Source organism: Fringilla coelebs (genome assembly GCF_963513975.1).
Source record: "Fringilla coelebs genome assembly, chromosome: 11".
In the NCBI taxonomy this organism is placed as follows: domain Eukaryota; kingdom Metazoa; phylum Chordata; class Aves; order Passeriformes; family Fringillidae; genus Fringilla; species Fringilla coelebs.
In genome coordinates, this window is record NC_140037.1 from 17,795,319 (window position 1) to 17,816,564 (window position 21,246).

Here is a 21,246-nt window from a genome sequence, read left to right on the forward strand (position 1 = left end):
AAACCTCACAGGGCTGTGTTTAGAGCAATCCTGTACTGCCATGCCCAAAGCTGCAGACAGTTCTGCACCCTTGGCTCTCCATCTCCACATCATTCTGGGGTAGCATTTATATGAGGTAAAATTTAAAAAAAAACAAGGCTTTGATTCTTCCTCATCTCATCATGGCCTGCAAGGAGCTCTGGTCCTTGCTGGGCCCTCTAGATGGCAATATTGGAAAGGACAGCAGCTGTCCATCCCCGCTGTGTCCCTGCAGACCCAGGCATCAGAGCCCAGCCCAGCCTGCTCCAGGGACCCTCCCGTGCCCCGTGGGCTCCCCACACCTCAGGCACCATCCAGGGAGTCCTTATCAGCACAAAGGAGAGGAGACCCTGTTGCACCACCGGCTGCTCTGACACCCTGAGCCCCGCACAGGAGGCACCACCTTCCCAAACCCCTGGAGTACGGAGGTGCTCACAAACATCTCCCTGTGCCTTGTTTTCCCCTTTCAGCCCAGCTGCTTCCTGGCCATTTTTTCTCTACTAAGCTTTCAGAATGAGGAGTTTAAGGCCAGTGGCCACAAGCTGACTGCAGATGAGTTTTGGTCAGGGGTCAGCTGCAGCCCTTGCTGGAGCTCCCCGTGTCTCACAGGTGTGTCTCCCTCACCTGGGCACCACCAGGCCATTCCTAGCACTGGGCTTTGCTGACATCTGCAGCCAATTTGTGGCCATCATGGCTGCTTGCACTGTTGCAGGAGGACTTCTTCTTGTCACAACTCCAAAAGAGAGTTTCTCACCAGATGTGGGGAGTTTTGTGGAGGAAGCTTCTTAGTGAGGTGAAGATGCATCTGAGATGGCCTCTCAGATGCCAGTGAGCCCAAATATAATCTCACAACAGTAAATTAAAAAAACCTCTTTTAGCCACACATGTCTGTGATTGGAAAGTAATTGGAAGACAAGGCAATTAATATGGAAATGGAGAAATGGTGTCCTTGCTGACAGCCCTAACAAAATCTGCCCAGCTGGTGAGGGAACCCAGGGACTTGGGAGTGTTTGTGTGCTCTGTGTCTGGTGCAGGGGTAGCAACACTGCCCAGCACCAACCCTGAGTGTGCCCCCTGCTTCCCACCTCCCCACCCAGCTGGGAGCAATGTGTGTCTCACCTGTCCCAAAGGCATTTGCAGCACACCTGGTGCCTGCAGCCACCTTGAGCCCAGGGGCTGATTTGCACCCTGCTGGCAGGGGCAGCCCTGGGGACAGTCTGGCTCCTGGTGCCCTGTCCCTGCCATGGCCAAGCAGGGAGTGCCACAGCAGCACAGTGGCTCTGGTGTCCCTGAAAGCTCCTGGACCTCAGATAAGAAGAAAAGCCAAGTCTCAGGGTGCTGCAGAGGTGAGGTGTTGGGGTGAGGCTGTGACTGGAGAGCTCAGCAGGGAAAGCAGAATTCCAGCCTGTCACCACTCAGTGCTGCTGGAGGTCAGCTCTCAGAACAGGGTTTGGGGACCAGGGGCTCTGGAGCATGTTCCTTTGGGACTGGCAGCCCTTAAACAGCCTCTCTTGGTGCTTTTCCTCTCTCCAGCCCTCACAGTCCCTGCTCTTGGAACCTGGGTTAGAGGCTACAAATCTGTTCATGTGTGCAGGAGTCCTGTAAGGTTCAGAGCTCTGGGGTGGCAAAGCCTTGACTCTGTTGTCCAATATTTAGACATGTGTATACACAAAAGGATTGGGTCTTTATTAATTGTCCTTTCCTAGGAAATTCCACCAGCTGTCCTCCCCCCAGGGGTGCCAGGGATGCTCCAGCCCCAAGGAGCCCATATATGGCTGCAATCTCTAAGCCTGCATGTTCCACAATGCTGTGGTCATGGCTACTTTTAAGGATATGTGTGAACATTGCTCCCTTTCCTGTGTGCATAAGCTCCCAGGAATGTGGAAAAAGATTAAAAATGTGCATAAATTGAAGCTGACAGTTCTGTGTAGCATGTCAGCCCTTCCACCTGCAGCAGCCAGGGCAGTTATGCCAGCCTACCCACGGGTGCTGTGCTGGGCAGGGCAGGCACTGCAGGGTAAAGGATGCTCTGAGAACAGGGAAACACCAACTGGCTGAGCATGGGAACACTTGGCAATGTAAATGTGCCTGGGCTGAGACAGCAGCAAAGATTTTTCTCTTGCCCTTTCTCCTCTCAGCACTGGTCTGAACCAAAATGTGCCTTTTCTGGGTAGTAGTTCCAGGGGTATGACCTTAAAACCAGCTAAGGACAGCAGATCTCCACATCCTCACAGCATCCTCATTCCCTGCAGTGCCTTGAAGTGTCTCCTCTGCACCCTTTGATGATGCACGGCTGAGTCTGCTCTTCTGTGATACAGCTCACTCCAAGAATTCCCACAGGTACAAGAGAAAAAAGAACAAGAGATGCAGCATTGGTTGCTTTTTCCTTTTCTCAGGTAGTTAATATTAATCACTGGTGCTTTGGATATGTTATGTGAATTCTCACAGGTTCTGAAGCTTTTGACATCTGCAATAAGAGAGAATTGGAAATGTCTGTGTATCTCAGTGACAGATGGGCCAGGGTTAATGCAAATTTCTTCCCTTCTCCATGTACTCTGCCATTAATTTTTAGCTTTGAAATAGCCCTGACCATTCTAAAGCTGTTTAGCCAAATGATGTCTGAGTGGTCTGAGGTCACTATTTGCATTGGTGTCCATTTCTCAAAGTGCAAAATCAAGGATTCCTCTGATGGGCCAGCTCAGGTGACACAGTTCTAAAACTGCACAGGGTATGTCTGAAGTGTTTTCCACCCTGGGACCCCGGACCTGTGTCTGCTGCTCACACAAAAATGTCCAAATTCTTACGAAAGACAAACAAATTTCCCTTGTGATTGCTCTCTGCTCTGCATGGGCTGGAGCTCTGTTGCTGAGATATTTGCTGTGTTGTACCTCAGTTCTGGGGAGATGCCTAAGAGGGCTCAGGGCTATTGTCCTGCTGGAGAGAAGCCAGGCCTGTGGCACTGTGACATTCCTGAACTCAGCTCCATCTGAGACCTTGTTGCTCCAGCTGCAGTCTCTGCTCTGATGGCAGAGCTGATAATAGACACAGCGCTCGTGACAAGGGTGTAGGGGGTGAGTGAAAAAACTCCCTGGAAAAAATGGATCATCCTGGCTTTACAGATATTCAGTTTGAGATTCCATAGCTGGCATTTGGCCTCAGCAGTGCTGGCAAGACTGAGTTCCATGGCTCTGGGGGAAGAGCCCAGCTGGGGCCAGGCTGTGCTGGAGCAGTTCTGAGTGCAGAGCTGGCTGGGCTGGCACAGGGACTGGGCAAAACCTCTGCTGTGGATAACCACTGGCAGAGAAGGATGCACTGGCTCCTCAGGCTGGGAAAAGGAGCATCCAGTGGCCTCCCCAGGAGTGGATCTGGCTCAGGACACAGTGGAGATGATGGTGTTGCTGGAAGTCCTGGAGCACCCCAAACAGCTCAGTTAATACCTGCGCCCCGTGGCCCCCAGCCTCCGATGCAGCAGAACGAGTAAAGCTGAGGCCAGTGAGTAAATATTTATAGCCAGTTACCAGGTTTCATATTTGGCCAAGCCCTCTGTCCCTCCTGGCCCTGCCACTGGATGTTTGTGGCTCTGGGTTGCCAAGGACACTGGCAGGGGCAGGATCCTCCCTGCAGGGAGCGGGGGCAGTGCCCAGGGCTCTGAGTGACCCTTCCTGCAGCCAGAGCTGCTCCTGCTCTGCTGCCGCTCCAGCAGCACCCACGGCACCCCCCTGCACTGCACCCACCTGCAGCTCCAGGGAGGATCCAGCCCCTGCCAAAGCAGCCCCCAAAGGGCCTGAGCAGCCCCCAAAGGGCAGCACTTTTCACTGACCTGCTCAGGTTTGCTTCAGGGGGGTGCAAAGGGAACGCGCAGCACCCAGAGCCCTTTTTGTCTCGGGACATGCCTCTGTCACCCCTCCTGGCAGGGAGCTGCTCTCCTGAGGGGCTGGGTTATCAAAATCTAAGTAGTCTGTGCACAATTTTCGTGTTCTTCCTCAGATCCAGAATACCTAATGCCAAATATTTTTCCCTGCTGTTGGTTCAGTTTCTTCTTCTGTTCCCAACTCTCACTTGAGCTGCTGAGGGAAAAAAAAAAATCCCAATCTGCTTTTACTGAAGAGATTTATTTCAGTTTGGAAGTGGCAGGAAGACAGCTTCTCTGTAGCCATGCATATGTCTGAGATCTTTCTCTTGGGTCTCTCAGTTTGACTTCAAATCATTGTTAAATCAATTTTCTTCAGCAGAACTCAGCAAAGAAGTGAGTTCTGCCATTTTTACTTAAGAGATGATTCCCAGAAAATTTGGTTAAACCAAAGGCAACACACCCATGCTCCCTTTGTGCCAGCTAAACTAAGCCAGTTGAAAATCCCATCTGACTGGAAGGAGAACAAAAGTCCAGCACAGACAAATCTCCTTCGCAGCTGGGTATCAAATCTAAAATCTTTTGTTGGAGAAAGCTGCCTGACAGATATTTACTGCAGCTCCTTCAGCACACTGAGCTCAGGAAATTGCATTCATAATTTCCTTAGTGCCAAATTGTTTGTAATTTTCCCATGACTATTTCTTTTTTTGTTTGTGAAACAAAGCCTCTGGAAATCTTGCACAAATTTACTTTTTGCCTAAGTAGGAAGCTAACATGAAGTATGTAGTTTAATGAGATACCACTCCCTTGATTTGTTTGGCATAGAGAATACGAACCCCAACCTCATTTGTGACTAAGTTTTCCATCAATAGTCTTATAATTTTAATACAATCTGTTTTTTCAGCAAAGGGAAAATTGATCTGATACAGAAATTCAAAATGCTCATCTGGCCAGCGCTGTTGGACACAAGGAGAAAGCAGAAAAAGTGGAAAGGTGTGACCTGGCTTTTCCACATCGCCATCAGTGCAGGTCTGAGCACAATTCCCTGTGCCATTATGTAAAAGAGAAAAGACTTTGATTTCTGCAGAGGCACTTGGGTGTGGTGGGCTGGGCTGGTTTCAGTTCCAGCCCTGGGACAGACAGACCTGGAGCAGGCAGGTATTGCCTGAGGGGCTGAAATTGTCACCCTGCCCAAGCCAGGTAAACAATTTGTACCATGATGGGGAATTTAATTTTGGTGCCCTGAGCTGCAGCAGACACTGTGAGCCCCAGCCCTTTCTGTGCCTGTTGTCTCCCATCTTCATGGAATGATCTAATCCAATTGTATGTGTTTCTTCATGGTCCTCAGCTTTTTAATTCATTTGATTTTAGCTGCAGACTCAGGCAAAATGACATTTGTCATGCTTTGAAAATTTCCTCTGCTATTAAAACATGTATTTCACTTATGTTAGTCTGTGGGTACCTTGAATGATTTTTTTCTTAGACTAAAATCCAAAGCTAAAATTAATAAAGAAGCTTCATTTTGGTTTGATGCCTGGAAGCCATCTTTTTAAATCTGGAACATGAAACTCCTGGTGAGTCTCACACCAAGGAAAAAGACCAACTTCAGGGTAATTATATACAGTAAAATAAAGATATATTTGTGTCTATAATGTGTGTCATCACAAATCCCTTTGCTCTGTTGGAAGGAAAACCTTATATTATATTGCTATTTCTTTACCTTATTGCTATTAGAAGCCCTTGTTAAATCTCTTTCAGTAGGTATCCACCCAGGAATTGACAACTGATAAGGACCAAGAACCAAACCTCATCTGAAATTTTATTTGTTTGACATATGCAAATACTCAAATATTTGATGGATTCCTGTTATTGTTTAATGTCTGGCCAAGGTGTTTGCTGGAAGGGCCAAAGTCTGGAAACACTTAAACAAACTGCCCCAGCAGTTGTTGAAGTCAATGGAAATTTACTTGACTTCAGCAGAGGGCAGCTGAAAAGCTCTGGAGACAGCAGCAGCTGTGCAGGAGCAAAGCTGGTTTTTGGCCAGGCTGCTTCCCACACTGCAGTTAGTGGGTGTGCCCACGAGGTCGGTGTGTGGGGCTGCAGGGGCAGAGCTGGGCACTCCCAGGGCTGCCCTGTCCCAGGGATGTGGGGCCATGCCCGTGGCCATAAGCTGCCTGCTGCTCCCACATCCCTGCTTCTGATCCAGCAGGAAAAACACCAGGACCCAGCGCATGAATGTGGATGGAAATGCTGAAGTTCAAACAACCACAGAGCAGAAAACCTCAAGCCCTACCCTTGGCAGAAAACCTGGTGTGTTTGAATAGCCCCTTGCAGGCTGCAGATAAATAGCTGTGTCTGCTGCCAACATTCCTTGAAAACTTAAATTGTTGCTGGAAGGACAGTTGGAAACCTTAGTTTCTCTTGCCTTTTCCAAATGTAGCCTTGCTACAGTCAACAGATGGGTCCATTCCTGCGGGGCTCTGGTGCATCATCTTTTATAAATGGGAGTCACCTTTGTAATTTTCCATGCACAGAAGGAGCAACTTGTTCTGGGAGAAGCATTTTGGACTCTGCCAAAGGACGCCAAGAGGGCTGACACGGCTGCTCCTCTTAATCTGATAGCTGAGCCATCTCTGCAGCTGCTTTTTAAAGGTGGGAACAATCTTTAGCTAGATCCCTTCTCCATGTGCAGATTCTGGTGTCACTCAGGAAAATCTGAGTAGCAGTGATGTCACAACACAGCCACTGTAATTACTCATGGGCTTATTCACCAGCAGGCTCTCAGCAGGTGATTGTCCAGCTTTTGGAAATCTCCTTTGATCTCTTGATCCAGGTTTGCTGATGGCATCTTGGGGCTGTGCTACACAAATACTTTGACACTAAATTGGGGAAAGCTGATAGTCTTGTGCATGTCACCTAATACAATCATAACCCTTTTTTTGGTGGCTTGCTGTTTTACCCACTAAATTTAAAGAATCATAGAATCATAAAGGGTGGAAAAAGCTTATCTCGAGTCCCACCATTAACCCAGCACTGCCAATCCCAGCTCTAAACTAGGTCTCCACATGATTTTTGAGCTCTCCCAGGACCAGTGGTTCGACCACTTTCCTGGGCAGCCTGTTCCAATGATTGACCACACTTCGAGCAGATAAATATTTCCTAATAGCCAACCTAAACCTCCCGTGGTGCAACTTGAGGCCAGGACAACTTGGTCCTTTTCTGGTTTGCTCAACCTGTGATGAAGAAGAGTCCACTGATGCCCCTCAGCAATTTCACCCTCACTCCTGTGCATGTATATGATTTCCAAACCACACTGCTAGGAAGAATTGCAGCAGGAGCACAGAGATGTCTGTGTTTTGGCAGCCTGGCTGCTCCCACTGGGGATCACAGCCCACAGTGTGTGGCCAACAGCTTGTGATGCTCTCCTGTGCATCAGTTTGCAAAGCAGTGTGTTATGTATTCAAACTCCATGGAAAAGGCTCTGCATCACTGATGTTTTAACCACACCTTCCACAAGCCCTCCCTTACTTACTCCCAGAGAGGAATGACTGTGAAGTGTTTCAGCTTTTCCATTACTTTGCCTGCCTGGAGACTTTGTGCTGCTGCTGTGAGGTAATTAGCTGGTGCCAGGTGAGTTCCAGCTGCCTGCAGGGCTGAGGCTCCATCTGGCCACCAGTTATCCCCCAGGGCAGCACAATGGTGGGATGGCTGAGGGTGGGGAGACTGATGGATCTCTTCTTCTATTTCTTTTCTTCTTTATCCTCTCTTGAAATGACTCACTGCAGGGCAAGCTGTGCACCTGGGGCTGAACACAGACTTTGGAAAAGTCAGAGGACACACTGAAGAGAGAGCCCCGCCTGGGACCTCAGGGGATCAGCTTTCCAACATGACAGCTCTCCTTTCAGCTGGAAGGCCCTGTGTGAGCCATGGATGCTTTATATTCCAGGGGAAAAGGAACCCATCCAAAACAGGATGGATGACTTCTACCCAGCCAGGGACATCGATGGCACAGGAGCAGCCAGCCTGGGTGGCTGCCTCTGCTGGGAAGGCTTCCTGCTCTCAGGGGTGGTGAAAGGAGGATGGAGCCTGTCCATTAGGGAATGAACAGGGCAGTGACCCCAGGAGTCAGTGTGGACAGGGAGACAAGAGGGTTTGTGTTGGTACCTTGAACCAAAATAGCTGCATGCCTTAGATTGCAATCTGGAAGGGGAAAAGGAACTTTCCCAGCTGTTTTGGACTGTTGGGAGGGGAAAAGAACCTTTCCCTGCTGTTTTGCACAAAGTGGGGAGAGGGGATAATGACTGATAATTGCTTTAAAGAGGGAGATTGGTGATTATTTTCACCTGGAGCTGAGGGAAGACCTGAGTGGCTCCCTGGGAGAGGAGGGCTCTGGAGGCTTTGTGTGTGGAGATTGTCTCTGCTGCTGTGAAGAGTGGCTCTGTGTGGCCATGGGGTCCCACCTCGGGCAGGTGAGTGGGGCGGCTCCATCTCACACAGGGTGATTGTCACCTCTGCCAGCCCTGACTAGGGGACACCATGGATAGGATGTCACACCCAGCCCCAGCCTGGCACGTGGGAGGCAGGACAGCCAAACCCCCCCATGGGGCACCTGAAGGGCATTCTGCACGGATTCACCCCAAGGTGTCCTGGCCTCCTTCCCCTGCCAAAACCAGGCCCCAGGGGTGGGAGGGTTTCCCCCTCTGTGGCTGCAGAGGGATTGAATGGAATCAGAGACCCAAAGGATGAATCCAAACACTTCTTTTTCTCCACTGGTGCAGATGATCCCTGCTCTGGGGTGAGCCCTTGGCTTTGGGGGGTGTCCTGCCCTCAGGGTTTCTTGGAGAGCACTTGGCTGTGGAGCAGCCTCCCCACACCCTCTGAAGCTCTACAATCTCCAAATAAAGTTTCCTAGCAGATAGGTTTGAGTGAGTAATTCAACCAACTCAGTTTTAAGTGCTTCTGCTCATAGTTCATTTTGTTTAGATAGCTAGTCAAGGATGTATTGGATCATTGGAGTCCTTCTTTTTAGATTTATTTCTTGTGTTTGCCAAAAATCAATTTGCAGGGTAATTGATTATCTTCCTTAGCAAGCACTGGTGGTAGCAGGGGATTGACTCAGAGTTGACTCAGTCCTTTGCAATGAGTTGTGTCGTTCTTGCACTTTATTCTTGTTTAATCTGATGCTTTGGCAGAGATTTTTATAGTGCTCTACTGTATCTGTAACGTGGCAGTGCCCCAGTGCCTTCTCCTTGACTCTGGTTGTGTGCTGTCCTTGCTCTCTAAATCATGCAGTGCTCTTTTCCAAACAGAATAAAGCTGCTGCTGTGATGAGTGCAAGCTTTGGAGTGCTTAAATTCTTCTCTGTCAGGTATACTGGTCATTTTAAGGCCTGATTTAAGGTCTGGTCCTGCACACACTCACTTTCTGGCAGGAGCAGCCATACTGAAGATGGGGTAAAGCACTTGCTCTGTGCCACATGCCTTTCCAGACCTTTATTCTGTTTTTTTTTCCTGCATCTGACACTGTGCACATGGGACTGGGTGGTGAATCCAACAGGGATCCAAAGGATGCAGCAATTGCAGGATGAGGCCTTGAGCTGCAATCCAATGAGAGCAATGAATTTATCAAATAAGAGCCTGCTCTGCTGTAACCAGTGAGACCCACATTAAATAGATGAATTTATTATTTAGCTGCTACTCTATTAAGCTGGCAGACATGCTGCTTAGGATTTGCTTTTGATGGTATTTTGATGGTATTTAGGATTTGGTCATGAAATCTCTAGTTTGTGTTGTATGTGGAAGGCATCTAATACTTTAAATAATTATAATAAGTATCTAATATTTTAAGTGAGTATTAAATAAGAGGTTCCTGATAGCAGCCTGATGAATTCCCTGCAGATGGGGGATGCTTGTTACACTGCTGGTGGGCTGCAGGTGCCTGCTGTCAGGCACTTATCAGAGCACTTGTGCTTCTCCAGGATGCATCATCTGGTTGGGATCTTCCAAGATGCTGTGGGGACGGGGGCAATGGCTGGTCCTGGAGAAGGGAATCCATTGGTACAGATGCCCCTGGAGCAGCACCCTCCCCACTCCTCTCTCCTCCTGTTTCTGTTTATGCCACAGGCAGGAGAACTCCTTCTTTTGAAAGAAGAAACCCCCCAGGAGCTGCCTGCAGGGTAATTCTCCCTGGTGATGCTCTCCTACAGTTGTGCAGCACCTGGCTTATCTTTGCACCCTCACACTCTGCACCTCTGGTTTTTCCTGGAGCTCTTGCCTTGATTTATCTACCTGGGAATGCTCTGTCTGAATGTCCCATCCTTGATGGGTCTCATCTCTGCAATTTCTCATGAATCCTGGAGCTCTGCAGCTGCAAACACATTACAAACCTCATACCTGAGGGGCAGGGGGGCTCTGCTAATGTTCTTGTAACTGATGGCTGAATACAGCCCCTAGAGAAAAGCTCTCATAATGGTGACTAAGTTTTATGCTTGCTGGGAGAGCTGTTGGAAAAATGAGCTGGAAATGGGTATTTGAATTCCTTTGAAAATCAAGTGTAAACTCTAGTCCATAGTGATAAATGATGTTGGTGTTTCACATCTGTGTTTTATGCATGCCTGAAGTTGTTCTTGGCAAGTGGTGGCAGTCTGAGCCTTGAACCTCAGGGCAGCCCAGTGTTCTTGTCCCTCCTGGGGGTGTTGTTGATGTGGATGATGCAGTGTTGGAGGAATCTTTGGGACTTACCTGTTGAATGAACAGAGACACAAAAAAAAAAAAGGATGGTTTTATAAAGAGTGTGTTTGCTCTTACACAACGTTTTGTTTTACTAACAAAGAGAAATTCCTTGGCCCAAGTACAATGACCTGCTTTCCAGGGATACTGGTGCTGTGCCCAGGACACCTACCAGCCTCTCCTGCTCCTGTCAGGAGCTCTGTGGTGGCTCTCCAAGGCACCACAAAAGCCTGTTTGTAGAGCAAGAGCTCCAACACAAAGCACCTCTTGTTGAAAAATAAACTTAGTTTCTTGCTGGGCTGTGTTTCCAATAGCAGAAGAATGAAAGTAAGTGGGATAAACTCAGAAGAATATTAAAAAAATATGGGATGGAGAAAGGGAGAAAAGAAAGCAAATGTGAATGCTGTGAGATTTTTCTGGTGTGGTGCAGCAGCACAGGCTGGTGGATTAATTTGAAATAGGAATGAATTGCTACTTGACAGTACTTTTTTCCATATCTGCTTTGAAGAAAATACTCCTCTTTTGGCATTTTTTTGGTGCTCTCTTCAGCTGGGTCTCCTCCCTCCCTTCAGACTTCTCACTTGAAATACATCCCTGCTGCTCCTCTTGTGCCCTGCAAACTCTGTCTGTGAACCTGAAGGTGCTGTATAACTCAGCTTCCAGGGAAGCCTTTAGCACTGGGAGAGGGTTGTTTGGGCAGGACAGGCGAGGCATCCTCCTGCAGAGGATTGTCGGGGAGTGCAGCTGCTGGTCCTTTTTGGGGCAGCGGGGCTGTCCCAGCCTGCAGCATCCCGTGGTTCCCATGGCAGCGCTGTGCGGGGAGCTCGGGACAGCTCTGCTGGCAAAGTGCCGCCGCTGCTCGGGGTTTTCCCCCCAGGGATGGTGCAGTGACCCTGGGAGGAGCTCCCCACCTCCAGCTGCTCCTGGGGCAGGATCAGTGCTCTGGGTTGGACTAACTTTTTTTTTTTTTTTTTTGCCGTGCACCTCCCTGCTATAAGCTGGAAGCCGCGTTCCTCCCGCCGGCCAGCCCAGCGCAGCCCGGACCCTGCGCTCCCCCGGCGGCCGCAGCGCTCCCGGCTCCCCGCAGCCTGTAAGCACATCCCTCCTTCCTTCCCTCCATCCCTCCCTCCCTCCCTGCCGCTCAGCATCGTCTCGCCGAGCAGGGCAGCAGCGCTTCGGCATCCCACGCTTCGCAGATCTTTGGATTTCAGGGCTGGTGTTGGTCTTTTCTCTGCCTTGTGATTGCTCTGCCGGAGAAGGGTTTGTGGGGAGGGGGAAGCCTGTGGGTGTGTAATGCACTTCTACAACACTTCAGCAGGCAATTTCTCCGTAGTTCGCTGAGTTAACCTCAGAAACCGCTTGTTTTATGGGTTGTTTTGGAAATGGGATTTATCTACATTCTTACTTCTGATTTCTCTTGCATCCTCTTTTCCTGATATGCATATTGCCTCTTGGAAGGTGGTTGCTTTGAACACTGGGGTATAAATACATCTTTTCCCTTTGCTTCCAAGTTGCACTGGTGCTCAGGGAGCGTTTGCAGTGGTACTGATTTGTGTAAGAGCTGTCAGGTCTGTGCTTTCCTGGGCAGGTGATCCGATGTGCCTCTTTGAGGCTTTTAATGAGATCTGGGGAGGAAATAACTAAAGCAGAGACTGTTTTGTGGGCTCTCAGGTGATGTGAGGAACAATCCTGGGAGCAGGCTGGCAGTAACAGAATTGGGGAATGTAGGAATGCAAACTTTTACCTAATAATTATCACCCTTTCCTCTTTCTGTATTATGGAGTATCAGGCAGTCGCAGAGTTCTGCAGCTGCACCCATGTGAATGCAAACACCTTCAGCTTTGTACAAACACTGCACCCCTGTATTGAGATAGATTTGGGAAGTCACTTGCATGAGTGAAGTTGTATTTGCCCCTGTGTTTGCAAGGTGGGTGTTTCTGTCATTAATCTTTTCTTTAGTAATTGGTCAAAAGATAAGTTAACGTATGGGACTCTGGTTCAGTTTGTGTTGTGTAAGCAGGAGCCCATCTGTGGTTGAGAATGGGATGTGACTATTTTTTAAACCATTGAAATCTAGCATGTGGAATGGGGAAAACTATAAAAGCAATCCACCTACCAAATAGCATTTTTACCCTGTTTTGAGAGGAAGAGTGTTTTTTTAAAAACGACAACAAAAAAACTTCCGAAAGGAAACTGATAAAATTCTTAAGCCATGATGTACAAAGCAAATAGCTGATCAAGCAACCAAATATGGCTTTGAAACTTCAGCTTTCTTTTGTAATGATAAAAGCACCCACATACTTCAGTGACAACACCCTTTTCTTCTTTTTCCCAAACACGGCATTCTTGAATACAAACCAGTTCCTAATTTTTCCTTAAGGAGCTCAATATATAAAAATTCCTTCTTGACTAATACCTAAAAGAAAAATATGGGTAGGTGTTTCAGAGCTGGCACCAACAAGTGCAAAAAAACCCCAAACCCCTCCAGATCTCAGTGCAGCAGAAAGGCAGTTGCTCAGGTTTTGGACTATGGCTCTGAGGAAGGAGTTCAGGGCTGGGATTTTACAGCTGGTTTCTGACATGCAGTGAGGAATTTTGGCTGGGGAAGGTTTTGAGGATTGGGCCCTTGAGCTGCTTCTGGCAGAAGTTATTCCCTGCTGTGAGCGATGGCTTGTCTCTCTGTATGCTGGTACAATTCTCTGCTTGGATGTAAACAATGGCAGCTGTTCAAAAGGAGGCAATGTTTAGGGTACTCAAACAGTTGAAAATAAACACTCGCCTGCCTGTCTTGGCTGGCCTTTCCTTCGGAAGCAGCCTTTCCATCGAGGTGTACTGTGAATGGAAAATCCAGATATATGGCAGGAAGCAGCTGGGGGAGCCCAGTCAGGTCCCTGTTCATGGCTGAGGACAGGGAAGTGATGCTGTAGGATGCCCTTCATCTGTAATCTAAATCCTTATCACATGAATGTGGCTTGCAGTCTACACCCACTGCACTAGGATGCAACAAAATCTTTAAGGAACTGATCTCCTTGCCCCCAAGAGGGAACTTACTTCCTTTTGTATCACAGAATAGTTTGGTTGGAAGGGACATTTAAAGGCCATTTAGTCCTTCAACTAGTCCAGGTTGCTCAGAGCCCTGTCCAGCCTGGCCTTGAACACTTCCAGGGATGGGGCATCTACCACCTCTCTGGGCAATCTGTGCCAGTGCTTTCTTCAGTTTAAAAATCTCCTTCCTTGCATCTAGTCTAAATCTAACCTGTTTCAGTTTAAGACCTTGCCCTTGTCCTGTTGCAGCAGGCCCTGATAAAAAGTTTGTTCTCATCTTCCTTGTGAGCCCCCTTGAAGTGCTGAAATACCATATGGCAATAAAGCCTTCCCAGAGCCTTCCCTTCTCCAGGCTGAGCCATCCCAGCTCTCTCAGCCTGTCTCCAAAGGAGAGATGCTCCATCATCCTTGTCCCTCTGGACTTGCTCCATGTCCTTCCTATGCTGGACCCCATGGCTGCACACAGCTCTGCAGGTGAGGTCTCACAAAATGGAGCAAGAGGCAGATGTGAGCCAGGAATTATGCTGTCCCCTCAGCAGCAGCCTGGGTGAATTATGTTCTTTTAAGTTCATTCACCAGGCAGTGGAAGCATTGGAGGATTTAGGTAGAAAATTCCTCTGATCTTTGCTGATGAGACAAGGATCACACAAGCTTGTTTTTAGCATTTCCCTTTTTGTGGTGCTGCTTACCCTGAAGTCCCAAGGACATTAAATGAAGCAACAAAAGTCTCACCACCAGCAATGTGCAAAGTTTGCTCAGGCTTCTGATTGGTTTTGATTTGATTGCTCCTAAATCAGAGCAGCTCCCTGGAGAGCCATGGGCAGGCTCAGGCTCTCAGGGGTTACACAGAGACGCAGATGTGTGGAGAGCAGAGCCAAGCAGTCCATGCCTGTCTGTCCCCCTCGTGGTCCCTAGCCCCTGTCACCTTGTGCCCTGCTGGTAGGAGAGCAAAGTTAGCACAGCTGAGATTTCAGATTCAGTTCTTTGCCTTGAGCAGGGTGGACTCACTTTTGCTTGAAAGGATAATGGAAATTGTGTCTATGTAATAAACCTTCCCAGAAATGACCAGTGATTTCATAAAAAAATAGATTGTAAGTCAAAATACTACATCTTGATTCATTTGAATTGCTTTTTATTTCATTTCTGTGTTATAGAAACGCAGACAGGGAAAGCAACAAAGCAGAAATGTCTGAGATCAGTGATTTCATGTCTGATTTTGGCAGAGGGAGTGTGGGAGGAAGAAAGAGACCTCATATTTCACTTAGATACTCTGTTTGGAGAGGAGTTTTAAGCAGATGGCTCTTGAGACTCTGTGACTCGAAAGAATTAAATGCTATTTAGATAAATGCATGCTTCTACTTCTGCAGTGTGGTTTTGGAAGGACTGTGTCATCTATTCTGCCTTCAGCCCTTTTGTTCTTGGGTCCACTAAAACCCTGTTTGCAGCCACTTGCCTGGGTGTAGGACCAAAGGACTGGGGCTTCCCTGGGGTTCAGAGACAGGACATAGCCCAGCTTGCTCCTCTCCCCAGTGTGCTTTAACTGGCACTTTCTGTGGCTGAGCAGCCCAGAGAGTATCTGGGAATATCACCCCAGCTGGCTTCTGGAGGAATGAATTGGAACCAAGAGGCTGAGGCTGGTGTGTGATGAGCATTTCTCTCTGTGAAACCTCCCCAGGCCTGTAGGTAAAACTCCCTACCAGAAATGGCTCATTTGGCTGCTCTGGGTGCTTCCTGCAAGGGCTTTGCCCTGCTCTGAGCTGCTGTTGGAAAGCCACAGAGAAGCCCTTGATGGGGCAGTGCTTTCCCTCCCTGCAGCTCTCACTGAGGCAGGAGCTGGCCCTTGGTGCTTCCAGAGTGATTCAGGCATGGGTAGTGCCAAGGATGCTGCCAGGGCAAATTCCTCCTCTCAGAGCAGGAGAGTGTGGTGGCATTTCTGTGGGAGGATGGATGGATGGATGGATGGATGGATGGATGGATGGATGGATGGATGGATGGATGGATGGATGGATGGATGGATGCTCCCTCTTTTGCTTCTCCAGCTTTTTCATCTCCATCAGAATAGACGGGAAATAGGGTCTGTGTTCTATGGCAAGACAGGGCTAAAATTACATTTCAGGCTTTGGAGAATAACAAAGTAGGGCAATGATTACACTATAGCCATGCTGGAATAGTACAGACAGGGTTAGAAGCAGTCTTTCAAAAAAAGGCTGAACTAGAGTTCCCTGGAAGAAGTTGGAGAGCCAGGGCAGGGTTCCTGACAGGTCCTGGAGCTGCAATCCAGGGTGGAAGGGCAGCTATTTTGCTGTGTGCCTGGCAGGAAACGTTCAGGCAGAGATACAATTTTGGTTTGGATGCTGTTGCAGAGTTGCATTATTTTTATAAATAAGAAATTCAAACCCTCTTGACTTTGGACTGATGTTTTCAGAAGACCCACTCTACATTCCACAGATGTGCCTCATCTCTTTTGTGTCCCTTGAGGTGACCCCAGTGCCTGGGGTTGTTTGGGATGCATCCCTCCTGCAGAGCTGGCTGTGCTGGGAGCTGGCAGCCAAGGGTCAGAGCTGTGAGGGATTGAAGGTGGAGGGACAGGGCTGCATTTGTGACCTGTTGGGATCAAATACAGAATGCCACTTGTCACCCAGACCTCTAATGGAGAACAGGGGAAAACTATTCCTGCTGGGAAGAATCACTGCAGGGCAGCTTTTTGGCTTTCTTGCTTCTAATCCCTTTCCACCCCTGGAAAGGGGAAATGAGCAGAGTGGAAAAGAGGACACTAAAATTTGCCTCACAGATTTATGATGCTTTGACATATGAGGGAGCTTCAAATCAAATAGTGGCTGGCTCCAGTGGTGTCTGTCTGCTGAAATCATGGGTTTAAAAGACTCCTGTTCACAAGGAATTGTGTGTGCTCCATATGCCAAGGGGCTCCTGCAGGGAGGCACAGTTGGTACAGAGATCTATAATCCACCTATTTTGCTTCAAGGTCCCTTTAGCACTGCAGCAGCTGTCCCAGAGTGAGAGGGTTCTTGTGCTACACCAGCTCTCAGCTGCAGAGGAGCTTCAGAGCTTCTGGCAGAGCAAGAATTGCTCTTGCTGTTTTGCTTGGACAGAGCAAAAAATCCACTCAATCCTCCAAAACTCTCTCATATGAACCAGAGTGCTGGACATGCCTTTCTTCTTGTGCTAAGAAAAATAGAAATGGTTCCTCACACTAAAGCCACGACTGGTCCAGCCCACAGTGGTTGTTAGTTGACTTTCCTGCAGGAGTTGGCTTCCTCAGAGCCTTCATATGGGAATATTCAGTTTTCATGTGCTTCCAGTGGTCTGTGACCAAAGAGTCCCTTGACTATGACACCACCCTAAATATAGACCCCCACCCCTGCCACTGCTGGAGGATGCTGGGGTGGGAGAAAATGATGTCCTTTCTTCTAAAGAAATGCCCCAAGAGGTGGGAACCATCTGGACTTGGCAGGCTGCTCCCAAGGCATTTGCTGCTTGTTTACCTTGGGACTGGCTGCCCCTGGCAGTTGTTACCATCAGCCTTTCTTATCTGTTCTTTTCTATAATAAACGCTGGAGCAAAGGTTTGGAATTAGTCACTTCTGAGGCACTGCCTGCCTCCCTTTCCAGCTCCTGTCTTATCCTCTCGTTTTTGGACTCCTGAGCCTTTTGCACTTCATTCTGTGCCTCTTGGTTTTCCCCTCTTCTCATTGCACTGAGATAGCAGAGAGCTCTTTAAAATTCCTGGGAGGTGTGTCATCCCCAGGGCTGCAGCATCCCAAGAAACTGCTGCCTGGGGACAGCTGTGTGCACTCACAATGCTCTTGCTGTGTGCTACAGAGATTTTTCTAGCTTGATTTACCTCATCCAGTGGATGAGTTTGAGTTTCTGACTGATGCCTGCTCAGTTCAAGAGCCCAGAGAGGCAGTGTCAGGATCCCAGGAGCATTCCAGAGGCCTGGCACTGTGTCCTGCTCTTTGGTACAGCATTAACCTCAGGGCAGCCTGTGGTTTCAGGGAATGCAAACACAGACAGCACCTCCAGAACACAGGTGTGTGGTCCTCATCTGGATTGAGTAATTTGAGATGGTAATCAGGAGACTCAGTGGCTTTGCTTCCACTTATAAATTCCCTGGTGATGTCTAAGCATTGTCCTGATGTGCTCTTGCCTCTGACAGTGCTGTGGAGAGGCACTGATGAACAGCCCAGGGTGCAAGGATTTCCCTCTCTCTATCTCTCTCTCTCTCTCTCTGGTCTCATCTCACATTAAAAATGCACAGAGCTGTGTCTTTCACCCAACACAAGCAAATGCAGTTTCCTGTCTGCCCTTGCTGTGCCCATTGAAAGGCAGTCATGCTCCCCAGGGCACAGCCTGCCAGGTGAATGCACTTGATGTATAATTTATTTCAGTGCTGCCTCTGGAAAGGGCCAGGATGGGATCAGGATGGGAGAGCAGCAAATCTGTTAAATTCTCTCTGGATTTGCTTTGGTGGATGCCAGAACATGTCACCCACCCCTTGCCATAATATTCCCTTCTCTCTTATGCCATTATCACCTTAATGATTTACAGCCAAAGGTGGAAACTTCCACTCTGGATCTGTCCCTGTGGTAGGATGGGTTTCTTGTAGTGGGTGGGGGACTCATTCCTGTTTGGGGAAAGATTTGCTGATTTTTGGCTGGAGAGGATTGGAAACAGCATCCCCGTGGTGACTCTGATGTGCAGGAGAGGCTGTAACCCTTGTTTGGGCTGGCAGGGGGCTGTCCTAAAGGCTCACCCTTGGCGTGTGTGGGTGAAAGCCGTGCCCCACAGCTGCTTTCCTCAGTTCCATGTCTCAGGAGTGAGCTGAAGGCGGCTTTCCCTGCCCTGCAGGGCTCCCAGCGCCCATCCCCGGCGCACTGCTGAGAGCATCCCCAGCCCTCCCTGCCCTCCCCCAGCCCGTGCTCTAGTACGGGAAATCTCCGTGTGCTCCACTAGACACCAGACTAGAACCAAACAACCAATAAATCTCCTATAAACCGAGGAGTAAGTTGTTTTGGTTACCAGGGAGATTGCCAAGTGCAAATTCGACCTGAAATAGCGATGAGCTCATCCCTGGAGCAGCCGGGGGAAGGGGGGGCAGCGCCAGGAATGCCGGCGGCTCCAGGGCCATTTGGATGCTGCGGGAGCCGCTTCGCCAAACAGCTTTTGCCTTGTCAGTGAGAGGGTGCAGGGGATGCTGCGTGCGGCTGGCTGCTGAGACAGGGCTTTTACAGTTCCTGGAAGTATGGCAGGGACATTCCTCGTGGGACTGTGGGCTGGAGAGCCTTGGGGTGGCTTCTCTGCCACGTCCCCTGTCCCAGAAACTTCTCCTTGGGAAAGGATTGTGGGGAAACTGAGATGTTTGACCTGTCGGTGAGGGTTGGTTCTCAGCAGCTGTTTGGGCAGGAGCACTGACAGGCCAAGCCTCTCCTGCTGCTGCTCCAGGGGCTGCAGCAAGGGCTTGGAGAAACCTCACCCTCTCCTGCAAAATACCTGGGGCAGGAAATTGAACATTTGGACTCTGGTGTTATTTTGCCCTGAAGTGTCCCCAGTTTAAGCAGGTCAGGACTGAAGTTTTGGAGTCACCTCCTGCCAGGGCACTGTGGGAGCAGAGATGGCATTTCTGGGATGATGGAGGGGGCTCTGGTGGAGCGCCAGCTGTGCCTGAGAGAGGCAGGATAAGGAGGCTGAGCTGCACTCTGTCCCCTGGCAGCCCAGGAAGGGCTCCTGGATCACCCTGCACCTTTCTCTGCTAGGACAGAGGTGTTTCCAGATGCACTCCATTCAATGGACTCGCATTTTCTGACAAAGCTGTGGCTGTGGACTCTGCTTGGGTTTTGCTCCTCATTGCTGAATTATCAAATACATGAAGTTGTGTAGAAAAATGTGAGAGCATCACCTGGCACCTGTCTTGATGAAGCAATGCCCCTTAGCAGAGGCCCACTGATGGATTTCAGCAAATCTTTTAGGACATAATTTCCAGTGAGTGAAAACAGGGAACAATTATCAACAGCACAAATGCAAACAAAAGCTGACCCCCTGAAAAGTGATCTGTGAACCTACTTATATGATGAAAAAACATGTTTTTTTTTTTTTTTGGATTAACTTCATAGCTTTCTGAAACAAGGGATGGAGGCTGCATCTATAAAAAGAAATTGGTTTCAGTAGGGGTATTTTGTATTTTGGAAGTCTTTTATTATAATTTTACAATCACAAGAGATCTGTAAGTTATGTGTTCTTGCAAGTCCCTTCCAAGGCTGTGGGTGGATTTTTTCCAGCTCGTTTCTGGAGCCATGTGGGAAATGCTTTGGTGACTTGACCAAGCCCCTCAGCATCTCTCAGTGCCACCAGTGCATTCAGCCATCAGCTGCAGGGAAAAGCCTCAGGAAAGCCTGGTGCTTGGAGCAGTCTGGCATTGGAAAGGAGGCGATTTTCATGTGGGGACTTACAGCTGAGTGAGATCTGGGTGAGACAGACATGAATTCACCTTTTACAGCCGCAAGGTGGGCAGTGCTCTGGTGTGCCTGGGCTGTCCCAGGGGCTGGCCTCGAGTCCCTGTGACCCTGCTGCATGGCACAGCCCTGTGCCCCAGCCACCAGGACCCCAAACTGCCCAGACCTGAGCTGGGCAGGGTGCTGAAAAACTTTAAAACCTACAAATGCCACGTGGAGCATTTTATCTTCTGCTTTCAGCATCTCTTTGGAGATGAGACACTGCTTGTCTGATGTCCCTTTGTGTCACCTCTTTTCTGTGGGGGGCAGCACTGGATGTTAACATTTGGGAGCAGGACAGGCATCCCTGCAGGTCTCCCCTGTGTCCTCCCCCAGTGTTTCACCTTCTTGGTACCAAGGTGTGTTTGCCTTTTTGCTGTCTGTCTCTAAACCCACTGCTGTTCTTTGCAGATCCAGGACCAAGCCTAGCCTTGCTCAGCCCCAGCACAAAGCAGGCAAGGCTCCTGCCAGGCTTCCTTCTAGCACAGCTGAGAGTGTCCCAAGGGGTAAAACGTTACCAAAGGGACAGCAGAGTCCTTGCTGCTGCAGGAAAACCCTCTATGATTTGGAAACCTCCCCCTTTCCCCATTGTCCTGCAGCATTCCCAGAGGGACGTGGTGCTTGTGGGCTCTCATGAAATGCAGTTGCACAAGCTGGTTTTCAAAGAAAGCAAACCACTGTTTCACATCTGGTTCAGCTTTTTGACAGTTTTCTCTGGCATTTGTGTGCAATTAGCAGTGCTTTTCTGTCCCATGGAGCCCATCCTCTAATGGCTGGATGTGGGCACTAGTTGCAGAGCTGGCAGTGATTGTGTTGAGAAGGGCTGTTTCTCTGTGCAGACTGTGTTGCTCGTTGTCCCTAAATTTATTGTCTCTCTGCTACTTGAGAAAGAAAACAAAATAATTTTTTGGGCCTGAATCCATCCCAGAGCAGGGGATGGCTTAATCAAACACACAAGCACTTTTACCAGATCCAGTTGGTTTATTTCTGTGTTTAAAATCAAATACTCTTTTAAGTATCTCACTTTTCTTTTTCTGAAGTTTGTGTTTAATGAATGTACCCACTCACAGGCTTTGCCCATTGCTCCAAGAGTCAGC

The 21,246-nt window shown here is 48.9% G+C and overlaps 1 protein-coding gene across 2 annotated transcripts in view; it reads left to right on the plus strand.

Moving 5' to 3' along the window:
• The first annotated feature begins 11,605 nt into the window (after positions 1–11,605).
• FHL1 (four and a half LIM domains 1) overlaps positions 11,606–21,246 on the plus strand; it is a 29,213-nt gene continuing 19,572 nt past the window's right edge. For both annotated transcript variants that reach the window (XM_084213185.1, XM_084213186.1), the window contains exon 1: positions 11,606–11,686. The gene's annotated coding sequence lies outside the window, so the exon portion shown is untranslated. The remainder of the gene's footprint in view (positions 11,687–21,246) is intronic.